The sequence below is a fragment of the Gadus chalcogrammus genome, chromosome 8 (genome assembly GCF_026213295.1).
Source record: "Gadus chalcogrammus isolate NIFS_2021 chromosome 8, NIFS_Gcha_1.0, whole genome shotgun sequence".
NCBI classification, from domain to species: Eukaryota; Metazoa; Chordata; class Actinopteri; order Gadiformes; family Gadidae; genus Gadus; species Gadus chalcogrammus.
Genome location: NC_079419.1, coordinates 24,699,577 through 24,709,110, shown reverse-complemented (window position 1 = coordinate 24,709,110; position 9,534 = coordinate 24,699,577). Strand labels below are relative to the sequence as shown.

Here is a 9,534-nt window from a genome sequence, read left to right as displayed (position 1 = left end):
TGTTTTCTCTGATTAACAATGTCTCTGTGTTTAGGACAATTCTGGAGGAAATAGGCCTGCAGGGGAAGGTGACTCCCCCGCAGGCAAAGAAAAACTTTTGCTGAAATTTGTTTTGATACTGCTCTTGTTAACTGCCATGATTGATTTCCTCTGCCTTAGGATTGCAAGTATCCTGGGTCAGGAGAGGGGGTAGGTGGGAAACCCACTGCTGCCACTTGGCCCTGGTTTGTCCCCATGGATAAGGTATTGGATTGGGACAGAGGCATTCCACCAACCCCCCTGTCCTAATTGCATCCATCCCTGAGAACACACCAGGGCCAAGTACAGCAAGTACAGCAGTGGTGGATCAGGAGGTGGAGGACAAGGATCAGGAGGAGGAAAGACAGCGAGGGCCAAGGTCCAGAAAGAGGGACAGAGAAGAAGACATGTTCCAGAGTCGCTCACTATCTTCCGAAAAGGACTCAAGATTCACCTGTTCAGAGTCCACCTCGACTGCATAGCCACCCTCCCCCTTCTGGCCACCATTGTACAATGTGTTGTATTGTATTGTATTATAGTACGTAACTGTGTAGCAACTGCAGTAGCTGCTATCATGGCTGTAACACGGGGAATGGGTTAGCCTAGCGATTGTGGTACTTGGTTCTATGAACATCCTTTCTGTACCGACAGCGATATATTGATGCACTTCTTATGACAAATGTACTTATTGTAAGTCGCTTTGGATAAAAGCGTCTGCTAAATGCCCTAAATATAAATGTAAAATGTAAATGTTCCAGTTAATAAAAGAGGACATGAGGCTACAAAGGGAGGTAGAGGAGAGGAAAGCCCAGGAAAGCAGGGAAAGAATGGATAGGTTTTTCTCAATTTTGGAGCGTTTGGTGGACAAATAACTTATGTTCTGTTATATTTAACACATTGTTTATTATTATTTACATATTTATTGAAACTAACTTATTTAATTAACTATTTAACTAACTTTTTTGATTAACTATTTATTAAAACCCTTACTAACTTCTTTGTATTGACTAATGTATTCGTATATAACTTATAAAACATATATACAACAATAAAACTATTTACAACAAACATTCATGTGACTATTTACAATTATTATAAAACTACTATATACAAAAACATAATGATCAATAATAATTGTTGTTGGTTTCTTTTTTTCGCGCTGTCCGGTTTAACTTCTGTTTACTAACAGGTCAGTTCAGCTGTCAGGGTTGCTAGGTGACAGGAGCAGCGTGGTCACGCAAGTGAAAGGGCGGTAACGGTTTGTTACGTAAACCAGAAATGCTCCGTAGGCTAGACCGTCCCATTTCTTCGGCCTTCGGAGTGTCCTTCGCGGTCTACGAAGGCCGCATCCTTCGAAGGACGCGGTCTACGAAGGATGCGTCCTATGAATTGGGACACAGCCAGAGTGTCAAACACAGATAAAAAATGGCCTCTAGGGGACGCCGTAAAATATGTTAACTGCTACAACTTTTGATTAGATCATCAGATTTTAACATATGAGGTATGTATGGATTCAGAATTAAAGGAGAAACCGGTATGCCATGCATTTGGTGGCCAGATTTAAAATAAATACACTTTCAGCCCAATATATAAATGAACACAAGCAAAAGATAGTCTGGAAATGTCCTCAAAGTTGCTATGAAACCTTATTTTTAAAATTATTGTAAATAAAGGCTGTGTAATGACTCAACTTGATTAAAGATTGGTGTTCAGAATTTCCCTATAGCACAAAGATAGCTAGGATACCCATACACAAATATGGCTGCATATAGCCTACGTGATATGAAGCACGCAACTTGCAGGCCTTTTGTTATTGTTGCACTTCTTAATTATTTAGCTTCTTTCATCCATATACAATATACTGTGATTTTTGAAAAATACGGTTATGGTAGACTTATGCCAGCTACTGCCACAAGAGGGCAGACTAGCAGACACATTTCCCTTGATTTGACAATCAAGCATCTGTGCTAATTTTTCTCCGGCAATATCGGTATTTTGAAGGTAAGAAAATACCAATGAACACGTTTGGATGCCAAGTTATGTTTTTAATGAACTTGTACAGACAAATAATGTGTGATAAATCGCTAAATATCAACAGCAGTCAGTTTATAAATCCGAACAGTAGCTTGCATTAACATTAGTCATTTTGCTAGCACCAGTTAAAGCTAACTTTAATGCTGGCAGCAGGATGGAATGAATAGGTCTACTGGGTCTTGCACTGGTTTAAATTGTAGGTTTTTAGTTGTTTATTTTACCCCAAATACTTAAGTTTGATTTGGTTACAAAAAGGTAAAGACAAAATTATATTTAATCTTTCCTGTTGACAAAATACAGGAGTTCAAAGAGCAGGGTATGGGCTGCTTGAATTCAGTTTTTATGAGATGGCTGAGGCAAGCAAATGGGAGTTGTGCATTCTGTGCCAAAAATAAACTGAGGAACAACTTGTTTGCCCTCTTGTGAATCCAGTTGCCAGTCGTAGAGTGGGAGCCTACAAAGAAATCATCAACCTTGTGAGTCAGAGCTATTGGTGCGGCTCCCCACCCAGATGTAGATGAATTGATGCAGAAAATGTGTGCATCCTGGCACAAATCATGTCGTCAGCTTTACAGATCCTCAGCATTTGAATACGCAAAAAAACACACTGCCCGTGAGGGATTGCCTGGTGCAAATAGAAGATCTTGTCGGACTGAAGAACCTGTTAACCGCAATCTATGTCTCTTCTGTGCTAAAGAAACCAGAAATGATCACTTACCCAAAAGATACATGACAAGGCAGTTAAACTAGGAGAAGATCCTATTCTGGCACTCCTTGCAGAAGGAGATCTGGTTGCTATTGAAGCAAAGTATAATCTGAAATGCTACACAATGTTTAACCGCCGTTACAATGTGATTTGTAAACAAACCACAGTGAGTGAAAACATGAAATCAAAGCAGAAAATGAATTGCTACAATTCATAAAAGAAGAAATGATGGCTCATTTCCCAGTGGTTGTGAAGAGACGTCTGTTCCCAAGAAAAATTAAGTATTTCTTCCGCCATCACCTCACAGGACCCAAATCCTCAACAGATCAAGATAATTCCAGACAGACTGTCTGAGAGTCAGGTGGCCATGCTAAATATGACCTCTCTTTCAGCAAACTTGAAATGTGAGCCTCCACTTGGAGTGTTCCTTGCCCTTGATTTGCATTCGGAAACAAGAACCAAGAAGTTAGTCTATCTGCTTCACAAATATAAATTCACAGTATCATATGAGAAGGTCCTCAGCATGGAAGTTTGCTTTGCACAGACCATTGCACAAGAGACCAGGAAGATGCACATATAGTCTGTCCCACAAATTTGCATCTGCAAATTTTCACAGTTGCAGCCCTTGATTATTTAGATCATAATCACACATCACACACGGCAAGCTCATCCTTTCATGGAACTGGGATTTCACTATCAGTTTCCTACATCAGAGAAGCCTGGGTTGCACCAAGAATGTCTGAAAATCAACTAAAAGAAATCAGGAGAAAGCAGCATAGAAGGACCAATCCTGCCTCATTCCTATCCATCTGTACCACCTGTGGGCCGAAATATTGTTACCCAACCTCCAGTTAAAGTTGTGCAGGCAGTGGTGAGAGGTTCATTAGATGCAGAGAGACAGCATGAAGAGGCATGGATGAATGCAGTAAATGACAGTGGCAATCCAGCAATGTGGTCTTCATTCCATGTTTCTTGATCTGAAAATGTTGGACAGCCGGAAAAAAGCATTGAAGCCCTCCTGCCCTATTTCATGACAAAGCAACAACCCTAGAAATGATTCACCATGGAATGAACCTGGTGAAAAAAAACACTGAGCACCTCAACCCACAACAAGTCCCTGCGATGGTAGTGGACCAACCCCTCTATGACCTTGCAAAAAAAAAATGCAGTGGACCTGACATCTTCGGAAGACAAGTTTGTGGTGATGTTAGGTGGGCTCCACATTGAATTGGCTTTGTGGAGTACCATGGGAGATCTTCTACGTGGATCTGGATGGCCTGGAACCCTGATTACTTTGATAACAAGGTGTGCGAGTCTGCAGCCGCTGCAGCATCGGTCCTTAAAGTTGGGTCAATGGGACAAGAGCAGTACAACAACTTCAAAAAGAATGTGCTGGACTCACATGACACACCACTGACAGCTCTGATCAAGCGAAACAACTTGATGTTGTTCCATGAGAAGAAAACACGGAAGAAGACAGCAGCTAAACTGAGAATGCAGCACTTCAAACATCATGCAGAGCTTTATGGGAAAGCTTTCATTGTGCTGGAAAGCCAGAGCGGGAATTTGGAAGAGTTTTTCACAACGAGTCTTCTCCATACCCACCTGCATTATCATGTGAAGGATCCCTCAACTCCTGTACCAAGTCAGATTTGTTGTTTTACATCCTGGGAGATCCTATGAGTGGAACAATATCTGACAATGAGGAGATAGTTGCACCATTTTTATGATTTCATAGTTATTGATGGTGGAGCACTTATTCATTCACTGCCTGGCACAACTGTCCACGGGAAGACCTTTGAGTCCTACTTCGACAAGGTCTTCTGCCCAAGAGTTCAACGTGACTTGAAAAGATCAACACGAGTGGAAATCGTCTGGGACCAGTATCGTGCTTTGACCAGTCCCAAGAGATTGGCAGGCATTTCTTGCAAATGAGGATAATAAGACGGAACTGTTTTCATTCCTGTCAACTGCGCTTGTGACATATGGACATTTCCCAAATGACAAAGATGTCTTCATAACAGCAGATGATTGCGTCCACCATGTTGGAAACAGTCCTCCAATGGATCGCTGCAACCACGAGGAAGCTGACACTCGTGTCCTAGTGCATCTTCTCCATGCCCGCCCAACAGCATCAGTTGGGATGGTCTATACTGGAGACACAGATGTTGTCGTAATCCTGCTGAGTAATTTCCATCATATCAAGGCTTTGAATGCAACTGCAGAAATCTGGATCTGCTTCAAAACTGGAAAGACATCAAGAATGATTTCCCTGAACACTCTCGCCACAAAACTGGGAACAGAAACATGTAAAGCCATGGCTCTCTTCCACACATTCACTCGATCAGACAGCACATCTTCTTTCAAGTTCAGGGGTAGGCGATCCTGCTGCAAATTGATGCAAGTTAATGCAAGTTCCATACTTGACAGAGGAGTTTGCAACTATCGTTGAGACTCCATTCCAAACCTCTCCAAGACTGAAAGAAGTTGCAATAAACTTTGTCTTTAGGCTGTACTCCAGTCAATCAAATGAGGAAAATTATGTTGATCTTCGAATGGGGCTATTCTCACAGAAGACGAGGGATGTTGAAAGAATCCCCCCCAACAATGGATGCTTTGGATCTACATCTAAAAGGAGTGTCTTCCAAGCTACCATCTGGACGACAGCCCACATGTAAATATGCACTTGGATTTGAGTATTGTAGTATTTAATCACAAAAAAATTATTCATTTATTTATTCATTCATTTAGGTCAACAATGCCTGTCAACAACCCCACTGACCATGGGTGGAAAGAAGAGGACAGCAAACTTCTTCCCATTTGGACTACGCTACCACTTGCCAAAGACATATTCCAACTAGATGGGAAGTGCGGTTGTACAAGTACTTGTACAAGTCGACCTGCCAGTTCTCGGTGCAAGTGCATGAAGGCGAAGTTAAAGTGCACACCAGGGGTTGACATTAAGGTTTCAAAAGCACTTGCCCATCGGGCAAGTACAGGTCAGGTTCAACTTGCCCGAATGTGATGTTCACTTGCCCAAATTATAATCAGAATCTTGAACAGGCCTCTTTTTGCCAGGCATGCGGCCTGGTTTTGAATGCTGAATGTTAGCTTCCACACATGTTGTGCTTAAAAAATAACAAACTTCCCTTTGTTTACTTATTTATCGAGCGGTCACATCGTGCCATGAAGTGATTTCAGTCCACCGTTGCAACCTATTAAAGCTATCGCCAAGTAGTGTTGTCAGTCACGATACTGGATTTTCTAACTTTGACACTATACCTGGAAAAATATCGATATTCTATAGCATTTTCGATATCAGGGGAAACGTTTTTTTCAGGAAAGAACATACCCAAAGTAAATAGAGTATATCTCCACAACTGCTAGGGCGATAATTTCATATTTGTGCCAAAGAAAGATTGTTGTGCAAGTGAAATATTCAATGGGGATGATACTTGGTTAAAGTGAATAAATCCATGGAACATAGCATAAGTGGAAGATAACATTTCCACCGATAACATTATCAGTTGGTCGTTATCATTTGGGAGCGATGTCTTACTCTGAGACACAAATGAAGGTAGATATCTTACAATTTTGACACTTGACACCTCTATTTAAATTTCAGGGCAAATATATTCGACTGCACCAAGCCAAACACTCGCAAATAAACATATGGCCACTAGATTGCGCTGAAGAATACGTTTTCTGATTGAAGGCAATTTACCTATTTCCTAAGAAACCTTCTCTTATTCATTGATTGAAAATACTATGTTTAGTTGCAAAATTTGGCCCAGACACTGGGTTAATCTGTTTATGGTGGTTTTATTCGACCAGAATCAACTTTGTGGACAAAAATCACAAAGGTAATACTTCATTTTTGGTTGTTAAAAGAAAAGGGGACGTTTCTTCTTAAGTTGTTATTTGCGAGTTTTAGTCACAGAATGATATGGTTTGGACTGTTGGAATAAGTGGAGGCTCAGCTTTCATGTAATATATAGTTTGTGAGGGTCCAATTTCGTGAAAAAGATCGCTATTGCTGTGCATGTGCACAGTTATGAAACCCAAAACCGTGTTCTTGCATATGACTTTCCTTGGTAATTTGCCTCAATCCAAAGTACTTCCAAACTGCACTCCTCCATTTTCCTTCTACCTAAACCGTTCGCGGAGGCGCTGCACTTGCGATGCTAGCTTTGTTGGCTAACCTTCAGCTAACACCTTCGAATCACGGCCAGAGAACGCACTGCGAGTGACAGAAGGCGGGGCTATATTCGCACTGAAGCGATGCGTGTCTTTTAACTCGCTTTCCGAGAGAAGAGAAGACGGCGCGCTGATCAATTGCAAATACTTATATTTTGTGTTATTTTGCGGCAAAAAAGGTTGTTCTGCAGTTTCTAAAAATATTTGAATAAATAGTCTTTATATTAACATCCACCCAAAATCCACTTGCCCGTTCGGGCAACCAGAAATCAATCTCAACTTGCCCAAATATGACTTTTGGTTGCCCCGGGCAAGCGGGCAACCGTTAATGTCGAGGCCTGCACACGTCTGTGCACATATCAGAACTTCTAATACTGACATAGAATAAATCAAAGAAGTAAACCATATTTACTTCTTTGAAGTTCTCAGAATAAATGTTAGCCCTATTGTCCAGAAAAACTATTGTTTCTCTTCTTATTGTTATTCATTTACTTTCTCCAGATATAAAGTTCTTTAGTGAAAATTTCTTGTGAATAAAATGATTGCTTCATGGCTTGATTGATTGATTGAAAAAAGTTGATTCTAATTCCATACATACACTACATTTTGTGGCACCCCCCAGGGCATAGAATAGAAGAGTGAGGAGCATTTCAATTTCAGTTAAATCACCACAGAGTCTTGTCTTAATGAAATAACATTAAAAAGTAAAATTCCTTAGCAACTGTGAGGATATTTTCAGACTATCTTTAAAAAAGCTTGTGTCCATTTCGTATTTTGGGCTAAACATGTATTTATTTTTAATCTGGTCGCCAAATGCTTAGCATACCAGCTTCTCCTTTTAATTCTGAATCCATACATACCTCATATGTTAAATTTGGTTAATCTAATCAAAAGTTGTAGCAGTTTACATAGTTTGTGGCGCCCCCTAGAGGCCATTTTTTATCTCAAAGTGTTCTATACTGCAATGGTCTCCTTACATGTCTCCCAAAACAAACTCTGAGGAAGCTTCAGCTTGTTGAGAATGCTGCTGCTAGAGTTCTAACAAAGACCAAAAAACATATTACACCAATTCTGAAATCGTTACATTGGCTTCCTGTAGGTCAGAGAATTGATTTTAAAATAATTTTGCTAACATATTAATCCCTACATGGTTTAGGCCCAAAATATTTAACTGATATGCTTCCACTACATAAGCCTTCTAGGCCACTATGATCCTCTGAGACCAATCTGTTAATTATCCCCAGAGTAAACACGAAACATGGGAAAGCAGGATTTAGTTAACTATGCAACAAATGGAATAAACTCCCTGAGGATTTAAGTCTTGCCCCAACTCTGAGGACCTTTAAAACAATACTGAAGACTTTTATGTTTCCTTTAGCTTTCTGCTAAATCTTAAATACATTGCACTTTATAAAAAGCTTTTTTAACTTTGCCTTTATTTTCTATTTTAATGCTAAAATGCCTTTTTAACTTTCGTTTTTACCCATTTCTTTGCATATGTTTTATTTTACTTATCTATTATATTATTTTATTGTATGACAATGTTTATATGTGAAGCACTTCGAGTCTGCCTTGTGTATGAAAAGTGCTATATAAATAAAGTTAACTTTATCTCAGAAGTGAAAACCAAACTTTAACACCAATTTGAAATGACTGAGAAAAATTACCCATGCATCTGACCCCACTATATAGGTGTATAATAAGACCTCCCAATTTATCCAAGGCCAAATCCTCGGGGAATTGCCTGGAGAGCCAACCAAAGTTGGAGTGCCCAGAGGGCCTGGGTAAAAAGTTGTATTTTATTTTTTTACCAATATTAGCTTGTGAGGCGTCCAACTAGGTTTTTTTTAGGGTAGCTGAATATATCCCAGACATTAGTTTGGACCAAAAAATGACTCCTTAACCCTGAAATATTGATCTTTCATATTTAAAGTATGGATTCTGGGAGAAGAACAATGCTCTGATGATGCTGACACTCCTACCGAGCTGCCTCAGCAGCAGATGAGAAGCTACAGACGGTGATCAGAATCATCAAGTCAGGGTTGCCGACATCGTGATTGTAGTCTGGGGTAACACCAGAGTATTTCCCAATGAAAAGCGAGCTTTCAGTGTGTAAATGTAAAGGTATGGTTCGACGTTGATGCAACGCAAGGGAGTTTAGGGACCCATTACGTCCATACAAAACCTCCTTGCATCCACAGCAAGGGCCTGACGTGCGCCTCTCAAAAGCTTAACCTTGTGCAGCAAGGGTTTGATTGTTCCGCTAACTACATCATTACCGGCAATCCACTTTTCCGTTTCTCACTTCCCTAAACACCTCCAAGTGTTTGAGTCAGTTGGCTGTGCGCAAGTTTTTCTGAGAAGAGAGAAGATGAAATGGACCAAATTGAATTGACGATAGACGTTACATGAGTCTTGGTCGGTCGGTCAGTCTTTGCAAAAAACATAGCGCCCCCACCGTTGCGGCGATGAATTGCATAGCAACATATAAACCCGACGCAGAACCAAAACAGGTTCACGGCTGCCTCAAATCGACTGCGTGGTCATCACATTAGGGTCAACGTGGAACCAAAAGCATC

General features: G+C 40.5%; 1 protein-coding gene across 3 annotated transcripts in view; it reads right to left on the bottom strand.

The window, feature by feature from the left end:
- The window catches only part of ythdc2 (YTH domain containing 2), a 180,106-nt gene that overhangs the window by 28,506 nt on the left and 142,066 nt on the right, over positions 1-9,534 (bottom strand). The window lies entirely within an intron of this gene.